The 20,973-nt window shown below is 42.0% G+C and overlaps 1 long non-coding RNA gene across 1 annotated transcript; it reads left to right on the top strand.

Moving 5' to 3' along the window:
• The first annotated feature begins 11 nt into the window (after positions 1 to 11).
• LOC138259546 (uncharacterized) lies at positions 12 to 20,604 on the top strand. The gene is made up of 3 exons (XR_011198752.1): positions 12 to 102; positions 12,114 to 12,164; positions 20,522 to 20,604. It is a non-coding gene; the product is annotated as an uncharacterized lncRNA (long non-coding RNA).
• The last annotated feature ends 369 nt before the right edge of the window (positions 20,605 to 20,973 follow it).

The following is a 20,973-nucleotide window of genomic DNA, read 5'->3' as shown; positions in this document are numbered from 1 at the left end:
GCAGCGCTCTCCTGTGAGTGCGAGAAGACGCCCTACTTCCAGAGGCGAGACTGACAGCGCCCGCGAGAGACCGTCGAGCGTTTCTTCCCGGTCAGCAAGAAGGTGTCTGCTGTCGCCTACTAGAGGATATCTCTGTTTCTGAAAGGGGTTTCCCCTGCAACCGACTTTTAAATAAATAACAGGTTTAGGCTCAGCTTCGGTCCCGGAGTTTGTAAGATGACCCTTTCTGAGTGGAGAGTCACGCGGCCTCGGGCAGAGAGACCTTCTCCAACTTTACCGGAAACCGCGCTCAGGTTACCTGCTTCGAGTGCTGCTATTGTGTAGGCCACGTGTGTAAGTGGTGGCATTATTAACCGCCCAGTCGACATCTGCCCTTTTTTGTACTCGTTCACTGAACGCTTTCTGCGTTTTACTGATCGTGACTCATACATGGCACACACTTGAGAACTACAAGAGAGATTTAAAGAGAAAACGACAGAAGTGAATTAACCCATTAACTTGCATTAGAGAAGGCGCCGTTTTCAGCAGCTAATAACTAAAACACAATTTTTTTCAATTTAACAATTTGGAGTCTTCAGCCTAAATCGTGAACGTTGGGCCATGTGACTGTTGTTTTTTTCGAACGTTTGTAGTGACGGTTAAGAGCCAATTCATTAGGAGTTGAGGTAGATTTGCCATAGGGTTTCATGTCTATTTTAATAATTTAATTTCAGATTCCGTGTCAGAAACGGAGACTTCAGATTACGCATTCCCCTCTTCAGGGGTGGTTCCTTCACTATGGCGAAGGAACAGCGCTCCCCTAGCCAAGAGCCAGGAGATGAAAAATTAAACAATAATTTTCAATTGTTAAATTTTTCATCGTTGGCTTAGCCTGCAGTGCAGGGGAGGGGTGAAGCTGGACCACAGGAGGGGGGAGGAGGGGGAGAGTGCACTAAGTGCGCATGTGTGTTTAGCCAGACGTCTGAGGCCAACCAAGCACACATGCGCACTTAGGTTTCTTCAACCCAGCTGTATACACAGCCAGGCTGGAGGAACAGCACAGACCCCAGGCGTATGTACGAGCAGCAGTGACTGCCGGTCAGACCAAGTGTTGAGAATGATCCGGCCGCAACAACAGGAGAACAAGAATGGTAGGATTAACTTCTTTATTCTTCAAGCTGGTGAAAATTTACAGGTACATTCCAAATAGTAAAAAGCCCCGGCCGCATACAGAGCCGCCGTCTCTTGTCCTGTCACCTCCTTCTCAACCGTCCCGAATCTCCACATTCATCTTCAAACAGTCACACACAACATTCCACCATTTGCCGGCTCGCGCTTATCGCACAAGCCCATTGCATTCACGATGCAACACATTCTTCCCCTTTACACAAATTTTCTTTCCTATAACAATGTGATAAGAAACATACACTATAAATCTATTGCTTTGTGATATTATACATATACTACATACCTATCGCTATAAGAGACTTAAATCTATAATGTCAGAAATATCTACTTAATAAATCCTACACACATTTCATAAATTAGTTCCAGAATCTTTACGGAGACTCAGTTACATACATAGTCATTGAATTTTCCTGGTCTCATGATCCTCCTGCCACATCTGCTAATATTATTCTTCACACTTGTTATGTCACCATTCCGTGCATTGTCTCCTTAAGCCTTCATTTCGGTTCTGTGTTCCTCTTCCGTAGGGCTAACACTGCTTCTACCGACCTGTGCAGTCTGTGCAACATTGGCACTTTGCAAACCCATTTTATTCCCAGTATTGTCATACATAAACCAGTCAGTTCCAATCAACCCTCCCCCACCTGAACCTTTGTATGGGGAGACTCTGCTTAGATGCCATACTTTTCCGTTTTCAAGTTGTACAGTGTTACACAACATTTTTGTGACCTTCAAAGGAGGATAGAATTTTCCCTTCTCACACTTTTTAAAACCTGGAACCTTCACCCTAACTAAATCACCCACCTGTATACTTACACTTTTGCATTTATGTTTGGCATCATAAAACTCCTTCGAACGGATTTGCGCCCTCTTAATATTTTTCCTAACACTCTCACTAGTCCAACTGCTTTCCCTACCATCAATCATCCAACCTACATTATCTTTCCTCAATGGAACCCTTCCTCTCATTATCTCAAATGGGCTGTGACCAGTAGAGCTACATGGTGTAGTTCTGTATGACCAAATTGACCAGTAGAGCTACATGGTGTAGTTCTGTATGACCAAACCGTTTTCCAAACTTCCTTTTCCCAATCTAATTTTGCGCACTCAGCCAATTGTATACTATTTTTCAACACTCTGTTGAAACGTTCCACAGCACCATTACCTGCTGGATGATAGTTGGAAGTTGTAATGTGTTTAATACCACACCTCATTAAGAAAGCCTTGAATTTGTCAGATGTGAATTGCACCCAGTTATCAGTAATAATGGTCTTAGGTAGGCCCTCCCTCAAAAAAACATTATCCAAAAATTCTACAATGGACCAGGAATCCACCTTACTCACCATTCCAATTTTAGGCCATTTAGAGAAATGATCAAACATCACCACAATAGATCTGTAACCATCTTTCACCTGTATTGGTCCAGTAATGTCCAGACCAATCTTCTCCCAGGGCATGTTTGGACGTGGTAACGTTTTTTCAGACTCATTACATAGGACACAATCTCTTACTGTCCTTCCCACAGCTAAATCAATCCCTGGCCACCAATTCAATTGTTTAACTTTACTTTTCGTTTTCGATATGCCCAAATGTCCATCATGGCATAAATTAAGAATTTTCCATCTGAGTATCTCAGGAGGAACTACCCTACCATTGCGCAATAATCTATTGTGTTCCACAGACAACTCTTCCTTGACCTCCCAAAATCCCTTCACACCTTCATCTAGATTTTTTTTATGGGGCCAACCTTCTCTTAACAAACTTTGAACTTTACTTAATGTTTCATCTTCACCAATGGCCCTCTCCCACTCGCCTTCGGAGATGCCCTGAAAGGCTGAGGGTATAACATCAGCTACAGAACAGTCCTCCAACTCCTTCACCCCTTCTTCGGTATTCACCAACGGCATTCTACTTAAGAAATCAGCAATCTTATTCTTAATCCCGGGTACGTAACGTACTTCATACTTATAGTCTAACAGTCTTATGGATAACCGGGCAATGCGTGGCGAGGCTTTGAATAATCCTTTTGTTGGAAGCACTTTAGTAAGCGGTTTGTGATCACTACGCAAGATGACATTCATACCCCAAACAAATGATCTGAAATGTTCCAAACCCCACACGCATGCAATGGCCTCCCTTTCAATAACTGAGTATTTCGCTTCAGTATTGGTTATAGAACGAGAAGCAAATGCAATTACACACTCCTTACCATTCGTATCCATTTGTGTAAGGACAGTTCCTAAACCCTTATTACTGGCATCTGTAGTAACTATACATTGTAGATTAGGGTCAAAACCTTGTAAGGCAGGTGCACTAATAATGTCATTTTTAATCAATTTAAACGCTGCTTCACACTCTTCACACCACTTAAATATGCACTTCCCTTTTAAAAATTGTCTAATAGGAAACGTTTTGTGGGAAAAGTTATGCACAAACTTAGCATAATACTCCGCTAGACCTAAAAAAGCTCTAACTTCGTCCTTGTTAGTAGGAGCTGGTGAATTCTTTATGGCTTCAACAAGACTAGCTTTTGGTTCAACACCCTTGCCACTAATCTTGTGTCCTAAATAAGTGACACTTTTCCCGGCTATCTTACACTTGCTATGCTCAGCCGTAAGTCCATTATCTTGTAATACTTGAAGAACATTCTTGACTCTAGCGTCATGGTCATCTTTCGAATCCCCCATAATTAAAATATCATCTTGGAAAAACAACACGTCCCGCATTTTACTAAAAAGCTTATACATTAGCCTTTGAAACATAGCCGCTGCAGAAGCCAAACCAAATGGAACTCTGACAAATTGATAACATCCAAAGGGCGTAATAAATGCGGTTCATCTATGGCTGTCAGGATGTAACTGAACCTGATTATATGCAGAAGTAAGGTCTATCGTGGTAAACCATTCCTTGCCTTTGGTTAGCGCTACGACCTCATTGATCTTCGGCAATGGAAACTGATCAACCAAAATATTCTTATTAAGGTCCCTCAGATCTACACATAACCTCAATTTGCCATTAGAACGTCTAGCTACCACCAGTGGGGAAATCCAATCAGATGATTCAACCTGTTCAATGATACCTGTCTGTAGTAATTTGTCCAACTCGTTGGAAACCTCATTCCTGATGCTAACAGGAATATTTCTCGCCTTATGAATAACAGGAACGGCATCCTTTTTAAGTATTATCTTGCAACAGTGCGTTTCAACTTTTTCAACCAAACTTGTTCATTAACAATTGTATAAGGTGACCCAGAATCAGCGGTAATCGTAATGGTAACACCCTCTATAGCTATGTCACACTTTGGTCTTTTCCGTAGTCCATCCGGCGTTCTTGTTCCGGCATTCCTTATATTAAGCACCCACATATTCTTGTCTTCACTATCTGAGGAGGAAGCTGTTTCAGTAGCATCCTCTAACAACTTTATTGCAGTTCCTTTTTTTTTCTTGCAAACCTTGATAAAATGGCCAATAGTACCACAACCAGAACATTTCTGATTGCATGCTGGACAGCCTTTATCATTCGCATAGTGGCCCAGTAATCCACATCTGAAACAAGTAACCTCTGCCTTTGAAGTGTCTCTTTTTAACTTCCTGTTCCTATAAGAATTGGTCTTCCTCGAAAATCCATCTGGTGGACATTTCTTTGACTCTATGAATCTATTCACCAACTTATGTGACTCTCCTATCGAATCATCCACTTTAGTATTCCCCTGTAGGACAACTTTTGCACATCTTCCAGTAAGTTCTGCTTTTTTGACTACTTCAATTACTTTTGTAAGGGCGATTCCCCTTTAGTCCATAAGCAGTCCTGTATATTCTGGTTGGCAGCGTGCATTACTATCTGGTCCCTAATGAACTCGTCATGTAAAGTGCCAAATCTACACGTTAAGGCTACATTTTTTAAGGCTGAAACATATTCCTCAATGGTTTCCTCTTTATTTTGTTTCCTGTGAAAAAACTTGTAGCGATCAATTCCCACACACACCGTGGGAGAATAGTATATGTCTAAATCCTCTAATGCATGAACAAAAACATCTCCTTGCTCTCTGTGTTTCTTTTCAATTCTATTGTAAATTTTAAGACCATGCAGCCCTAAACAATGCAATAAAATTTTCTTCTTTTTTTCTCCTGAAAAATCATTATCTTCATCGCATGCAGAAATGTAGTTTATAAAATACTCTCACCATTCTTGCCATTTAATGGAGACATCACTACTACCAGGAATAAAAGGTTGAGGAGGTGGAAGATTCAAATTACCAGAAGCCATAAGTACGTGCGAACAAGAGGGAAAAAAATATATATTAAATACTCCACAACTTCAAAAATATATAACATTAATGTCTTAATATTCGGAATGAAGTGTAAGTTCACTTGAATTAATATAAATGCTTGGTTTATCCCTTAAACCTCAGAGAATTAGGTTGCCGGTATATGTCCTGAGTTCCAAAAGGTAATGTAGGCCGTATGAAGGTTAGCGGTCTAGTTGTTCAGTAACAAGCTAAACGTTGCCAGGAGACACGCGCACGTAACGTGGAGCACTGCGTGCGCGTGTATAGTCTCTGTTTCAGCACTTTACTCTGGAAAAAAAACCAGTAGTAACTCACAGGCATCCACTGGGTCGAGTTGCGTGGGCTCGTAGAAGTTCGAAATTACGATGGTGATTGTAAGGATCACAAATCAGATGCAGACGGGGCTAACTCGTCGCCAATTTTGTTGAGAATGATCTGGCCGCAACAACAGGAGAACAAGAATGGTAGGATTAACTTCTTTATTCTTCAAGCTGGTGACAATTTACAGGTACATTCCAAATAGTAAAAAGCCCCGGCCGCATACAGAGCCGCCGTCTCTTGTCCTGTCACCTCCTTCTGAACCTTCCCGATTCTCCACATTGATCTCCAAACATTCACACACAACATTCCACCATTCGCCGGCTCGCGCTTATCGCACGAGCCCATTGCATTCACGATACAACACCAAGCCTGACGCTGCTGTGTTTAGCATGTAAGCAGTGCCAGGATTACGAAGGCGTCTGTGCTGGTCTCCCAGTGAATGCTGGGATACAACATGGAAGAAAGAGGAGCGCAAGGCAGCAGGAGACAGATGTTTAAAAAAAAAAAAAAAATCCCTCCCTTCGTCTCCTTCCTCTTTCCTCCGCCTGACCCCCACCACTCCCCTTGCGATTTTCTTGTTGTTTCTAAGCAACTTGTTCCTTGTAAACAAAAAAGACAGGATCCTTTTTTTTTTATAATAAACCTCAACCACTTTAATTCTTGAATCCTTTACTGCCATTTCAAATTGGAAGGGATTCATTTGTAACCAGATCTGCTGAGAGAGGGTGACTACATGGGGCATTTGGACCTGAAGGACACCTACTTGACAGTCTCCATTTTTCCCCTGCATCGTCACTTCTCACAGTTTCAATGAAAGAATCTTACCTACAAATTTTTGGCAGTGCCCTTTGGGCTGCCTTTAGCCCCTTGGTGCTTTACCAAACTTCTCAACCCGGTGGTGGAATTCTTGAGAGCGAGGGTTATCCGATTGATTGTATACTTAGATGACTTCCTATTGATGTTGCATGATTCCTGTCTGCTCCTGAACCAATTGGACCTCACAGCGATCCTGTTAGAATCTTTATGGTTTGTCATCAACCACAATAGGTCTGACCTTCTTTCAGTGCAACTGTTTACCTTTCTAGACTTTGCTATCGAACCTGTCTCAGCAACTTTGGCTCCTTCAGCCCAAAAGATAAGAGCAATAATAAAGGAGATTCACAAGACTCTGGCAAAAGCAACAATAAAATTTCACTGGTTAGCGAGATTAGTGGGCCTATTGGCATCATCTATCCAAGCCATTGTTCGGGGTCCTCTGCGCAGTCGTGCTCTGCTGTGTATGGCGATCGGTTCATTTATGCAGAGGCCTCTCTTATTCAGATCAGATTGCCCAAAAGATAAGAGCAATAATAAAGGAGATTCACAAGACTCTGGCAAAAGCAACAATAACATTTCACTGGTTAGTGAGATTAGTGGGCCTATTGGCATCATCTATCCATGCTATTGTTCTGGGTCCTCTGCGCAGTTGTGCTCTGCTGCGTATGATGATCGCTCATTTATGCAGAGGCCTCACTTATTCAGATCAGGTTGCCCTCACCTAGGAGGTACGTCACAAACTGCAACTGTGGCTCAACCACATGGGCGCCAGGAATGGGAAAACCATTTATGATCTCGTTATGGGCATGGTTGTGGAATCCAATGCCAGCTTTTTGGGTTGGGGAGCACAATGCTGCAACATAACAGGTGGTTGTTGGTCCACTGCAGAACTCTCCTTGCACATCATCTGTATAGAGCTGTTAGCCAGTTGGTACGCCCTATTCCCCCTCTACAAGCTCATTGTTGTATTCTGTTAAAGGTGGACAGCGTGTCGACAGTCCAATACGTCAGTCACTTGCAGGCACACAATTGCATCTCCTTGCAGTAATTGTAAAAGACTTCTGGCACTATTGCCCCCAAAATCAGATTTCAGTCATAGTCCTTAACCTTCCAGGCACTAAGAATTCAATGGCAGATTGGAACTTGCATCACATGAGGGATACCAGCAAGTGGAAACTAGAAACAAACCTGTTCTCCAGGATCATGCAGGAGTGGGGCCAATGTAAAAAGAGTAAGGTGGTGGATGGAATTAATCTCAGCCATTGGCAATCGCTGCCTGCATCCCAATCCATTGTTTTGTTTTTTTTTGCCTACCAAGCCATCTCAGTTTGGACCCAGCCATGTGCAAATCATTCTTGACCCTGCTTCTCATGGGAGCAGTCCAACCCAAACTGCTAAGCTAGGTCCTCTCCGAACCGGAACACAAGCAACCTAGGACCAGTCACATCCTGGTTAGGGCTCTTCAGCCAGGTTCTAGTGGCAGTGTGAGCCCGGGACCAATGTCTGGCATTTAAGGCGGCAAATGCAAAAAGAACAAGGTGATAGATGGAATGCTGGAATTAATCTCAGCCACTGACAATCGCTTAGGCAGCATCAGAAACCATCCTTTTTTTCCCCACCATGCCATCTCAGTTTGGACCCAACCATATGCAAATCAGTCTTGACCTGCTCCTCATGGGAGCAGTCCTGCCCGAACTGCCAGGCCAGGTCTTACCTCAGCTGGAATTAATATTATGGATACTAATTTAATTTCAAATACACCGTGCGTCACTCTTACACTATGAGAATATTAAGTATTAATGGTGCCTGTGTGGTCTTGTGCTAAATACATATTTAGTGGAAAAGGGCTTGGGGGCAAGGAAGGAACTTTTCATTTGACTACTATTTCCAGAATGCTTCTGAGATGGATAAATACTGTGCAGGAACAACAGTTAATGAGAACCGACGGAGCCACGTGGAAGAAGACTATCAGTCAAAATATGTTGTGAAGTCTGAGACAATATTTCTGGTGAAATAAATTAAAATTGCTAATCACAGCCTCCCAGAGTGCAGCGTTTTGTGTCATGATATGCAAGTGTCATACATTACTGTATAACGTTATGTATATTGTTGATCATCAATGACCTGTACAATTAATTGGAACAAGAGACCTGCGATAAGTAAGTAGTAGTAGTCCATTGTAAGTAGCTAATACATTCATAGCTTGATATTAAGAATCAGGAGGAGGTGTCTGGAATTGATTGTGGTGGTTTGTAATCTTATTTTATGGTTACTCTGGACTAGGATGATGTCCCAATCGGTCTACTCTTCTGGTTTCTTCTGGCTTAATTGTAGAATGTGGATTGTGGCATCCACAGCCTGTGCGATTTATAGAGTTTGGTCCTGTATTAAATTTCAGGTGCATGTATTGACTTTCAATGAATGACTGTCGTAGGCTTAGCTATCGTAAATGCTAGATCAAGAAACTTTAATCTCATTTTGTCACATTTGGGTTGCAGCATACCTCCTGGACATCATATATTTCTTGGTTTACCCAGCATCCTCCTGTTTTGTTTTTCCTGTCTTTGACTATTACTGGGAGTGCAGAATTATTAGGCAAGTTGTATTTTTGAGGATTAATTTTATTATTGAACAACAACCATGTTCTCAATGAACCCAAAAAACTCATTAATATCAAAGCTGAATATTTTTGGAAGTAGTTTTTAGTTTGTTTTTAGTTTTAGCTATGTTAGGGGGATATCTGTGTGTGCAGGTGACTATTACTGTGCATAATTATTAGGCAACTTAAAAAAAAAAATATATACCCATTTCAAATATTTATTATTACCAGTGAAACCAATATAACATCTCAACATTCACAAATATACATCTCTGACATTCAAAAACAAAACAAAAACAAATCAGTGACCAATATAGCCACCTTTCTTTGCAAGGACACTCAAAAGCCTGCCATCCATGGATTCTGTCAGTGTTTTGATCTGTTCACCATCAACATTGCGTGCAGCAGCAACCACAACCTCCCAGACACTGTTCAGAGAGGTGTACTGTTTTCCCTCCTTGTAAATCTCACATTTGATGATGGACCACAGGTTCTCAATGGGGTTCAGATCAGGTGAACAAGGAGGCCATGTCATTAGATTTCCTTCTTTTATACCCTTTCTTGCCAGCCACGCTGTGGAGTACTTGGACGCGTGTGATGGAGCATTGTCCTGCATGAAAATCATGTTTTTCTTGAAGGATGCAGACTTCTTCCTGTACCACTGCTTGAAGAAGGTGTCTTCCAGGAACTGGCAGTAGGACTGGGAGTTGAGCTTGACTCCATCCTCAACCCGAAAAGGCCCCACAAGCTCATCTTTGATGATACCAGCCCAAACCAGTACTCCACCTCCACCTTGCTGGCGTCTGAGTCGGACTGGAGCTCTCTGCCCTTTACCAATCCAGCCACGGGCCCATCCATCTGGCCCATCAAGACTCACTCTCATTTCATCAGTCCATAAAACCTTAGAAAAATCAGTCTTGAGATATTTCTTGGCCCAGTCTTGACGTTTCAGCTTGTGTGTCTTGTTCAGTGGTGGTCGTCTTTCAGCCTTTCTTACCTTGGCCATGTCTCTGAGTATTGCACACCTTGTGCTTTTGGGCACTCCAGTGATGTTGCAGCTCTGAAATATGGCCAAACTGGTTGCAAGTGGCATCGTGGCAGCTGCACGCTTGACTTTTCTCAGTTCATGGGCAGTTATTTTGCGCCTTGGTTTTTCCACACGCTTCTTGCGACCCTGTTGACTATTTTGAATGAAACGCTTGATTGTTCGATGATCACGCTTCAGGAGCTTTGCAATTTTAAGAGTGCTGCATCCCTCTGCAAGATATCTCACTATTTTTGACTTTTCTGAGCCTGTCAAGTCCTTCTTTTGACCCATTTTGCCAAAGGAAAGGAAGTTGCCTAATAATTATGCACACCTGATATAGGGTGTTGATGTCATTAGACCACACCCCTTCTCATTACAGAGATGCACATCACCTAATATGCTTAATTGGTAGTAGGCTTTCGAGCCTATACAGCTTGGAGTAAGACAACATGCATAAAGAGGATGATGTGGTCAAAATACTCATTTGCCTAATAATTCTGCACTCCCTGTAGTGGAAACCAAGAGCAAATGTTGGTAAAAGGCTTTGGCCGGACTTATTTTTTAGTTTCAAAGCAGTTTACAGATTGTTCCTGCCAGGCTTCACCGTCTGTAAAGCAACTCTTTAAGCCCCTGGTGGGGATGGATTTATGGGGTTGAGAAGGCAATTTATTCGCTTCTTCTTAGGCTTTAAGTGAATATAATCAATGGAGAGCAGGGAATTATTATTATATTTTATATTTTCGTACCTGAATATCTGACAAAGACGAGCAGGGGGAGAGCATCAGATTCAGTCAAGAAAGAGTTTGCTCAGTGTAGACAGATGAATCTGTTCAAGTCTGTACTTTCATTTCAGATTTGGGAGTGGAAAAAGGAGATCCGGTGGCAGGTAAGGGATGCAGCTTGAAGCAAGTGGCTTTTTTTGATTTCCCACATTTTTCGGTAGCATGGGGAAACAAGATAGAAAACATACTTATGTGGAGCCTGATTTCACTTCTTCAGCATCTTGTAATGCCTCCTCCTGCCAGGAAAAGGAGCAGCGAAACAGAGAATCAGATGATTAGAAGGCTGATGGTAGAGACTTTAAAAGCATTGAGAAAAAAGCCACACAAATGAAAAATAAAAATGAGGAGGCCCTTACTGTTGGTGTCGTATATTTGTCCCTTCTATCTGATTTTGGTACTAAGGTAGAGGTAAGACAGGATGAACAAGAAGGTAAATATAGTGGTAAAGACATTTTGCCTGCAATAGTGAACTGTGTAGGGAAGCATATGGGGTTTCCCTGTCATCCGCCTGATACTTCATCAATGTGCTAAGGCGATTTCCGAAAAAACAATTGAATAATCACATTCATTCACATGTCATGGATGTTGTGTTTCATGAGTGGCAGGAAACAAAATCATGGTGCATAGGTTTATGTTTAAGGCATATCCGCAAACAAAAGTGAAGCTTCCAAATTCAGTGACAGTGGATTCCTTTGCTGGGATCCTATAAGTGAGGAAGAAATTATAAATGACACAACAGATAAAAAGGTTTATTCCCTTAAAAAGGCATATTCTGTCATTAAGAGCAGTATTTTTGGTGCTTACACGGCACAGTCATTGATCTCAACATTAAAGCATTATTTAAGGCTATTGAAGGATGAGCTAAATGCTAAGCCTTGTTAGAGGACAAGGACAAACAATTTGAGGTCATGTCAGATAAGGAATTTGTTGTAGCAAGAGCATTCACTTTAACTGCAAGTGCAGCGGTTTCAGCACAAAGGAATGTGTCATTTGGCTTTTGAATTAGGACTCCACAGATAATATGCTTTTGATTGGTATTTATTCTAGTAGTGTTCTTATAGGTTTAGAGTTCCAGTTCTCTTCTGTAACAGCTGGTTCTTCTCCTCTCTTTAGGTTGCCTGGGAATCCTGTCCGCCAGCACCATCGAAAGAAAGGATAGCTCAGGTACATTCTTATGCATGGATTCTTTAGTTAGGTGAGGTCAGTATGAGTGGTCCACCATTCCACTTTCTTAGGGCATGCAGCTAATAAGGGCTGTTGTGCAGGAAGGATATAGGCAGTGATCCAAAAAGTAACCCAAACAAAATCAAGAATACCTACTGGTTCTCTCATCCACCATTTTGGTGGTAAATCGCCAAAAGCAGTACTAAAAAGAAACAAAGGGGGGTATTCTACACACCAAAATAAAAAAGCCTTCTGAGTAAGTCTCTTCTTACTTTGAGAGCTCAAAATGTATACCCTGTGTGGTATTTCCTTATGTATGGCCCGTCTTTATAGTAAGTTTTCTTTTCAGTGTTACTCCCACCATCTTTCTCTGTGGTGTTCCCTCCAGTTTCCCGGCCCGAGTCACAATCTGTGTACACGCCTGACAGAGCCACGCTCCTGCCGGCGGCCCTTTGGCTGCTGGGGCTCCCTTGCTTCCTCACTCCTCTTTTCCACAGAGTCCACAAGCTCTTCTTGGTCTCCCATGCCGTCCAGCTGGAAACTGAGATGCTGCTTCTCTGTTGTTTTGTTGCAAGTCGTCACGTCAGCTGGGTCCTCCTGACCCCACTTGATGGGCACGTCCGTTGCCGTTAGTGTCACTCTTCTTGCTGTTTGACATCCTGCTTGCACAGCATCTGGATCAAAGGCCTGGAGGGACATAAGGACTCTTCTGTTGGTGTCTTCGGCCCTGGGGAAACAATGCAGTAAGTCACCTTCCCCCATCTCGTGACACAATGCTATACGTAAGGGTTAATACACAGGCTTCTCAGAAATCAGCAACACTCAGGATGTCCTTTCAGGGTGTGGAAAGTGTTTGGGCCTGAGTTAGGAGATAAGCTGCATAAACTGTTCAAGGAGAACAACATTAAAATCAGTTATCCTCTTCTGTCAATTTGGGAAGTCTTTTAGGTAACCTTTAAAGAAACACATAATTCTCAGTATCTGAAACAGGAGAGGTTTTGGGAGGAAAACCAACAGTCTACTCCAGATGTCTGGGTGAGACACATAGTGGAGAAGATTTACCACATAGAATTTCTGTATTCCCCTACAGATTCTAGGATAAAGTTGACACCATGGCCAAAGTGTCTAGAAAAGAGGGCTTCATTAAAGAAATCAATTTAGTAAAAGAAAACTGTGGCACCAGTCCCAGAGAAAGAGAAGGGGAAAGGAGTATACTCTTATTTTCCAATTCCCAAGATGTCGGGGGGATTCAGGATGGATGGTAATAGACATAAAGGACTCAAATGTGTGCGTAAAGTCAGTTTGATTCAAGATGGCAATTTTACTAAAGATCAACCCTCTGATTCCCAAAGGAAGTTTTCAAATAATGATTAACTTACGTGCTCCAGTGGATAAAAAAGCATTGACGGGTTGGAAGCTGTGAAGGGATGTCTGAAGCAACATGGTTTCCTTATGAATATGATAAAATGCTATCTAATTACAACACAGAAACTAGTTTTAATTGGAACAGAGTTTAAAATTGAAGGGAATGGTGTTCTTTCCTGAACAGATGGGATTGGTCATTCAAGAAATAGTAAAAAAAAATATTTTAGAATATTGAACTTTTGGCTGATGCATCCGGTTAATGGCATCATGCATCTTTCTAGTGCCTTAGGCTCATCTCTATTTGTACCCTATCAGCCTTCATCCAAACTTTCAGAGATGAGCATCCCTGGACTTAATTATGTTAATTCCAATTTTTCCTCATGTCAAGCGGGTTCTGAGGTGATAGTTGAATTCGGAAACCTTGTCAGAGAGAATGCCTCCTTAGTCTGGTGTTCTTTCCATCATTACAATGGACACAAGTTCCTTAGGCTGGGGAGCAACATTGAAGGTCGGATCAAGTCAAGGCCAGTGGTCCCCACTTCAGAGCCTTCAGTGCTCCACCTCAATGGAATTGAACATGGTGGAGAACTCATTAGTGCGTTTCCAAAAGGTAATACAAGGGGAACTTGTAAACACAATCAGTTAATCCAGTGACAGTATCTTTGAGGAATTACCAGGGTGGAACAAGAACGAGGACTTTGGGTGAACTTGCATGGGGCAGTCGGCAGAAAATCATGTACCGTCATTGATTGAAAGCTCCATAAGGCAGGTGGACAATGTGAGAGACATTGTTACCTGCATTCTTTCAGAAAAAATGCAAGAGGTTTGGGGGTTCCATACCTAGATCTCTTTGCAACCACGAAGAACAAAAGAGTGCAGAAGCTTTACTCCAGGTTTCAAGAGAAGAGAGTTTGTGGGGAGCAGGGAGATGAGTAGATACTTCTGTATGTAGTTCACCTGTTTTCTTAATTCCAAAAGTGTTTCAGAAGATAAAGATCAACCTGAGGAGGTGGTTCTATTTGTGCTATTCTGGATGAGAGGGTCATTGTTCCAAATGTTGAATTCAATAGCAGAATATCAGAGTGGATTCTGCCCCAGTTTCCATTATCAGTGAAGAACATTACTTATCAGTTTCCAGACATCTTCGTCCTTCAGTTAGAAAATTGAAAGGCGGTGGTTACAGAGGATAGGAATCCCATCTTCTTTGTCAACCGTAATGCAGAGATCACAAAAACCTTCCACTTTAAAATTTGATACAAGACATTGGAAGAGTTTTCAGATCTGTTGTTACATTGTTTCAGCTCTTTACAGTCAACATCTTGTGTAATGCAGTCTTTGTGGGAAGGTTTCAATAAAAATATTTTGCTTTCAAATATGAGAGCTCTATAGGCATCCATTAACACCTTTAGAAACCACTGGAAGAATTCAGTTGAAGAGGGAAGTCTGATTCCTCGGCTACCTTGAAGAGTTTTTTTTAGAGCACTCAATGATGGAGTTAGAACTTTTCCTTGGGATGTGCCTCTAGTGTTAAAAGCCTTGCAAAAACACCCATTGAGCCACTAGAAGCAGTTAATAATAAACTTTAAATAAATGATAAAGGTTGTATTTCTGGTGACTAACCTCTGCACAAAGAGTGTGTGAATTAGGCATCTTGTTGTGCTGTCCTTCTTTTTTGTCGATTTTGGAAGCCAGATTAGTGTTGAGAATAGTTTTTTTCTTCTCTCCCTAAAGTGACTTTAGCTGTTAACAGAGATCTGGAAGTTTTTGAAATTGGGTTAGTGGTTGAGGGGGTGAAACCCTACTCAAGCTGCAACCACAATTCTTGTCAGTGTGAAACATAAGCAACCCCGAATTAACCTGTGCTTAACCTTCTGGTAGCTTGGCATAAAGCTGTCAGACTTAACTTAGAGGCAATGTGTAAAGTATTTAAGCAGCACTTCAAAAAGTAAAATACAAGAAAAATTCCCGCACCTATTTAGAAAAACAAAGTCAAATTCAATAAATTATTTGAGACCAAAACAATAAAAACAATAAAAATCCAACTAGTAGAACCAGAGACATGCAATTTAAAGATTTAAGTAAAAATAGTGCCTAAAGCACAAAGCTCCAACTGTGGTTATTTGGTCACGCTGGACCTGTACAAAGTCACAAGTATAGATCGACTGCAATGGAGGGCAGGACAGAGAGAGTGACCAGGTTAGGCCAGCTGAACAAAGTACCTTTTGTTCTTGGTGCATGATATGTGTGGCATTGTTTTGTGAGACTTCTCCTCATCCGGCATCATTTCTGATGAAGCTGCGCAGTAAGGCTTTGTGTCGCTCTACATCACTGCTGGTGAACTGTACTGCGAAGCTTGGCAAGGCTTTGCGTTGCTGTTTGTCGGTTCCAGTTAAGCTGGCAGCTGTGTGGTGAGGCTTTACACAGCTCAGCATCTATTCTGATGAGGCTGGCAGCTGTGCAGTGAGGCTTTACATTGGTTCCGATGGGGACCACAGCTGGGCTTGCAGAACACCTTTAGAGATCTCTCAGGGTCCAGAACTGGAGTGGCACCACTTTAGGTCAGGACTCACAGGAGGTGGAGTCAAGGTGCAGGATTCAGGGTGGTTGGAGCCTTTTCTGTCCGAGGCTCTGATAAGGAGGCCAGGCAACTAGCCCTTGGAGTCATTGTGATGGTCCTGGATTCAAGATGCAGGCCCACTCCTTCTCATTTAGGCAGCAGGACCGCAGAGTAGAAGTCCTTTTTGCAGCACAGCAGCACTACAGTCCATCTGAGTCTTCCACAGGTCCAGAGGTATACTGTAGAGTTGGGTCTGAGGGTCCAATATTTATACTTTGTGCCAGCTTTGAAGTGGGAAAAATGTCTGAAGACTTCCACCCCCAAAGGTGTTTGGAATTCCCTGCCTCTGTGCTCTGGCCCCAGCTTTTATGAGGTCACGAAAGAATAGTGTGAAGCCCTTTGTGAGTGTGCTGAGACTTTGTGATGTCTAAATGTGATAGGTGACAGCTCCTTCCCCCTATAAAGTCTGAGATGGCATATCCTGCCAACACCTGTCCCCCCTTTGTCTCACTGTCTAAAAATAATACACAAAACTCAACTGCAGCTACACCTAGTCATGTGACCCAGGATACAGGGGCCAAATAGTGGGACAAGAAAATGGCAGATTTCTAAAAGTGGAGTTTTCAGAATTGTGACTTAAAATCCAACCTTACCATCAAAGGAGATTTTAAATTGCAATTCTTTATTAACCAAACTTGATATTTCAACCTACTCCCAATTGAAACATATCAGTTTTTAAATGTAATGAGGTAACCCAATCAGGGATGTGAAATTCCTATCGCCAGACACCCAGCGCATATTGTTTGGGGTCAAAGGCAGCACAAACCCTCTGGCTGCCAGTTTACAGAGAAGGGATCTGTCTGCAGTTGAGGTAATATGTTTGTATGTTAATGTGGTTTGAACTTGTATTTATGGTTCAATAATTAAAAGCCTTCATAATTAGGGTGAGCGTTGTAAATAAAACGTTTTAAGGTCAAATTGCACTACTGACAGTGGTTCCAGTGAAAAACAAAATGTACACATGTTTGAAAAGTTTAACAATATGAGGCTAAGTATATTACTCCCAGAATGCTCTCTGATTAGATGCATATCTCTGCAGAAGCTTGTAAGCAAGAATGATAATTCTTTGATTTCAAAATAAAATGTTCAGCAAAAAATGCAAGTAGGAAAAAAAAGTTTTGCTACTGTGAAATTTTAGGTGCTATTTATTTGAAGCGTCATTTAGTAAAATGTGTTGAAGCATGCTAGTATTTCCAAAAACTATTCCTAATGGAAAATCAGTGTAACCATTTTCAAAAAGACTATAAGAAGAATGAAAATAAACAAGCACTGGCAAAGCCAACTGATCCAACATTTTTTGTGAGTCTTTTGGGTTTGTCAATGCGTGTCTTATTTTGACATAGCTTTTGTAACACATTGTTGTTGTGGGAGCTGCCAGACCCTCCCCATTGTAACAACACTGACAACAAGAAAATAATGTTTTTGGTCTCAAAAAGCACACGTTGCCACCAGTGGTGCAACAAAAGCCCTGCAGCCCCCTCCAGGGGAACTCCTCAGCACAGTGCCTGTCCTGAGTGAGTCTGGAGGGAGGCCCTCCATGTTCTTTGCAGGGGGGCTCTCCAGTTTCGGTACACCACTGATTGCCACACTAGTTCCTGGCACTGAACAAAACGACTTTGTGTGCCAATATGCTCTTTGTGGAATCGCAGAATGCGATCACTCACAGTAAAGCCAGCCGATAGATATAGAGAGAAATAGAAGTTTAATAAAGACAAAATGTTAACACCAGACCTAATTCGGGATCCAGTTCTTAAAGAAAATCACAAATGTGCACCCATGGTATATGTCTTTGAATTAGTGGCTTCATGAATTCGCAAGAACTTACAGAAGTAGACCAGGAAATCGTACTCCTCGAAAATATTTATTAACTGTATTTTAGCACGAGCAAATATGCATGTGTAGATTTGCTCATGTGAAATATATTGAGAGTTCACAAGTTTACTTTCCCTCTAACCACTTTTTTCCCAACCCTGAAAGAACATCTACTTCTGCCCTTATCAGGAGTAAATTGCCAGCCTTTCTCCTTATGGGAAAAGGTTAGAGAAGAGCTGGTAAAAACCCTTAAAACATGCAAGTTAGTAGGTTTGCAGACTCAAAGGTATTTCAGCCCTTGAACTATTGCTTACTGCTTCCTCCAGCTCCAGTATGTAGATCTGTGGAAAGGTGACAAAATAGGAAATTGCTATAGTACGGATTGAAATTGCATGTATTCAAGCCCTTCTATAATAGTAGCCCTGGCATAATCAGAGAGGCTATTAACAAAGCTCTTACATAATGAGATTGCTGCCATAATTTGTCAGCGCACTACATGGCACCAAAGGGACAAGTAATTTATTTTAGCGGGTAAGTAGATTTAAGTAGCAACCCGTCCCATGGACAAGTAGATTTTTAATTAAATTCCACACCCCTGCCCAGTGTTATCCAATAGGAGAGGCAGGCCTTGCAGTAGTGATGAAAGGATATGTAAAAGTTAAAAGTACATGTCCAACATTTTAAATACACTGCACCTGGCCCTATACGCTGTTTAGAGCCTACCATAGGGGTGACTCACATGCATTAATAAGGAAGGTTTAGGCCTGGCAAAAGTGGTGAACTTTGGTGTAGAGGGTCTAAAATCAGTTTTGTTGTAATTGGTCAAGGACTACATCAAAGCACTGGGTGTAGCAGTAACTCCTTGATTTAACAAAGACGTAATATTACTTTGGTATTACTCAAAAGTAATTACTGAGATGAGGGCCCAAGATGTAGAGGTAATGTTTAGGCTTACCTACTGGTAGTCTTCATTAGTGTTAGTCCTGGCATCCTTGTACCAGTCATTACGACCCACCCTTCCAACCCATTCTCTTTTCCGGTCTTCATTAAGCTCGAAAGAACAGGAGGATGCTGGGTAAACCAAATACAATATGGTGACCGAGGATATGGGCAAGGCTTGGTTTTACAGCCTTTCCTTGTTTGTTATTCTTTTTTTGGAGGATGTTACAATGTCATACGTAATGCCTTGTACAAGGATACAGAACTTAGGGCCTGATTTAGAAAACAGTGATGGATATCCTGTCCACCGAAACCTAAATCCCATTATATCAAATGGGACTTAGATTTCGTTGGACAGGATGTCTGTCATCGCTGTGACGTAGTAACCCATTCGCCGACTTCTAAAGCAGGCCGTTAGTAAGTAATCTTGAACATTACCACCATTCTAATGACGGAGTAGGCCAAAGCTTTTCAAGAGAGGCCTAAACCCTCTCAACATGTCTACAGCCTACAAATAGATCAACATGGCCAAGAATAGATGTAAAGGGACCCATAAATGGGGGTGGGGGTTAGTGAACCACACCAAGTCCTTGCTTAACACAAAAAAAGCGAGGGTAAAAGGAGATATTTTGGGGGGAATTCCACAGCCACTGGCAAAGCTAATTGTTTTTGCCTTGCAAATGTGTTAACCAACTTTTTGGCTTTTTGCTGATGCTGAACAGTAAGTAAGGAGAGTGAAGAACAGAGGGAGTAGTTCTGTTATGATCTTGGTTGCATTCTAACGGTTGTGCTCTAGCAAACTCTGCAACTTCAGGCTCTTCAAAACAGATATGTTTGGAGAGCTAATCTCATTGCTATCTGTACTTGTGCAAGTTGTTCAGTGAGGTCCAGCGTAACACCATGTCCCTACCAAATGTGTTGGCTGGAATCCCTGACAGCTGCTGTTGTATCTCAAGATGCACATATAGGCAATGTCCACCTTTGTCTGGTACAGTGTTTGCCATTGTGCAATCCCGATGGCTTAACTCTTCTGTATTTAGTGCCGCAGTGCAGACATTGCCCCCTGAGGCTGTACTTAATCTGTGTCACGGATGTTGGAACGGATGTTTGGCAGTGCCTCCAAGACAGCAGCATACCCACAGAGTTTTCTGGCAAAATACGATAAGTAGAATATCCATACTACCCACAATGCATTCAATGATGGAGGCCACCCTTCTTGCAGAATGAACAATGCAGGTACAGATGCTGGCTAATCTTCCTATTCACTCACAAAGCACAAATCAAAAGCTGAACAGTGTCTCCTATTAGAGAGCGTGTACCCCTTAGTAGTGGTCAGTCTTTAGTTCTTCAAGGTAAAGTGAATTCAGTGGACTTACATTTTGTTCAGAAACCATTTTGTTTATTCAAAAAGCTTATAAACAGCTGAAGTGTCTTTTTAATCCAGAACTGATTCCTGAAAAATGTACCTCCATAAACAATTGTGCAAGTGTCCTACAGTGATTACATTGAAACCCCTACATCAGGGGCTTTAAAATTAATTCATACTCAGTTTATGTTTGAGTGTTTTCATTTAAGTGATCTAGTCAAGCAAGGTAAAGGTTTAACCACTTTACTTTATTCCCAGCATAACCCCATGAGGGAGACATATAAAGAGACATCCTCGCCCATCAGCTGGACTCACTTCTTAACATTGGTTGCCTTAGCAGAAAGGTATGTAGACATTGCCAAAGATTCATAAGGCACAGTGATGGGACCTAGCATAATGGTATTTGTTAGATTGGTACTAGAAGCACGAGTGATGAAGTAGCAGATGCAGCATTTATTGTTGAGGCCAAAGGGCCACTGCCTACAGCAGGTGTGCTTGAAAAGCTGTGCAAGTAGCAGTATTGCTTGAGGTGGTCAGTGACCTGACAGAAAGTGTGAAAGTAGAGGTGGTGGTGATGGTAGCTGCATTTGTGGCAGGTGGATGTAGTGGTTGCAGGTTTGGCAGCTAAAGAGATGGAAGTTGTGCGTGCAGACGTGGCAGCTGAAATGGTGGCTGTTGTGCATGATGTATGACCATTTACTTCTCATTAT

This window comes from Pleurodeles waltl, chromosome 9, assembly GCF_031143425.1.
Source record: "Pleurodeles waltl isolate 20211129_DDA chromosome 9, aPleWal1.hap1.20221129, whole genome shotgun sequence".
Lineage (NCBI taxonomy): Eukaryota > Metazoa > Chordata > Amphibia > Caudata > Salamandridae > Pleurodeles > Pleurodeles waltl.
The sequence above is the reverse complement of the archived record's forward strand: the minus strand, read 5'-3'. Positions and strand labels throughout refer to the sequence as shown.